This window comes from Aplysia californica, unplaced genomic scaffold (assembly GCF_000002075.1).
Source record: "Aplysia californica isolate F4 #8 unplaced genomic scaffold, AplCal3.0 scaffold00433, whole genome shotgun sequence".
Lineage (NCBI taxonomy): Eukaryota > Metazoa > Mollusca > Gastropoda > Aplysiida > Aplysiidae > Aplysia > Aplysia californica.
In genome coordinates, this window is record NW_004797703.1 from 266,255 (window position 1) to 267,923 (window position 1,669).

The following is a 1,669-nucleotide window of genomic DNA, read 5'->3' on the forward strand; positions in this document are numbered from 1 at the left end:
AATAATAATAATAATAATAATAATAATAATAATAATGAAGATCATTTCTATAGCACCCACTCCCGTGTAAACACAGCTCTAGGTGCTTTACATAAATGCACTTACGAACAATTCACGCACGCTACACACACACGCACATACTCACTCAAACACACACGCAAACACACACCTAATGGGTGTCAACACATCTCAAAACGGCAAAAAGTGTCATTTAGAGGTTTGTAATTCTAAGGCAGCGAGATATTATTAAAATGTACTGTCAAATGCAAGTAGTACTTCCATCACACTTAGAAATCCGTGTTGCCATACTACGTTTCACCTATCACGATTTCCCAAAATTGCCCTTTCTCGAATCTTACTAAAGTTTAGCCATTTCATAAGTTGTCTTTTTTAAAGTCATCCTTTAAACACTAACACCAAAAAAAAGTTTGGTGACTTTTCAGATTTGAATTAGAGATAGATATAGGCCCATAATTACAGCCTATTAATTTGTACAACGGCTGACCAAGTCAAAAAAAGCAGCAGGGCCTATTATTGGGGAAGTAATTCTATCCTAAAAATAGGCGTTGTCGTTGACGGTTTTCCTGAGTGAGTTCCCTTTGAAAATGACCACAACAAACAAAACTCCCACACCCCGCCCACCTCGCTCGTCTAATACAAATCAGGGGCCCTGATTCAGTCAGGGCTGACCTTTTGCCGTTTTTTTTTTCCTTGTAAAATTTGGTCATCGGCGCAACGCAAGTTATCATGAATGTCACCGTGGTGCACCGGTTCCCAGCGTCGGGTCACTGTCATGAACCCGTTACGGTTATTTCATTTAGGTCACAGAATGCCGCACCAGTCTTCCTGCGCTCGATAGGCCTAGATTCTAAGTGCTGTGGAGAAGTCATGGTCGGGCATCGCACTTCATTCAACAGAGAGGTAGGCTGAACAGGATTGCACAAGAGGCAGAAATTCTGTTTTGTTGTTACACGCTCTGGTCCTCCCTTGCACTTCTCGATAAATTTACGAGTTTGGTTGTGATCTAATAGAATATAATCAAGCCGAAGCCCATGCATGAACTGTTGTGCTAAAACGGAGGAGATGGTGTTGGAAATGTACGTAGAATCTAGACTAGTCTAGTATTATTAAATCTAATCTATATAGATTAGATCTAGATATATCTAGATTTAGATATTAGAGATCTAGATCTAGATCTAGGTCTAGATCTAGAGATCAGGTGAACGAACATGACGAACGTTTTATATTATTCTAGATCTAGATCTAGATCTATATTAGATTAGATATCTCTATCTAGATTCTAGATTAGATCTAGATCTAGATCCAGCTATCTACAGTCTAGAGGATCTAGATCTAACTCTCGCGTTTATTCTAATCTTAAAATCAGCAGTCATTAAACCTACCCATGCAGATAGAGTTAACTGACTTGATTCTGCATTATAAAATTAGGTTGTTTAAAACATTTTTAATGGTTTTTTTCTCTTATCTTTTAACTGCTTGCCTGCTTTGCAATTAACTGTGTGCTCGTAAATCATCATAAGCTTATATTATTTCATAATTTTCTATCAAGTTGTTATAATTATGCTGAAAATGCCAATTTAAAGGGAGAAATTCCATAACGAGCGACCACTATGAAATAATAATATTAATGATATAATAAATAATAAAG

General features: G+C 37.1%; 1 protein-coding gene across 3 annotated transcripts in view; it reads left to right on the top strand.

The window, feature by feature from the left end:
• Nucleotides 1-649: 649 nt before the first annotated feature.
• The window catches only part of LOC101851287 (MFS-type transporter SLC18B1), a 43,416-nt gene continuing 42,396 nt past the window's right edge, over nt 650-1,669 (top strand). For 2 of the 3 annotated variants that reach the window (XM_035971419.1, XM_005104728.3), the window contains exon 1: nt 932-1,097. The gene's annotated coding sequence lies outside the window, so the exon portion shown is untranslated. The other variant, XM_005104727.2, reaches the window with a different exon arrangement.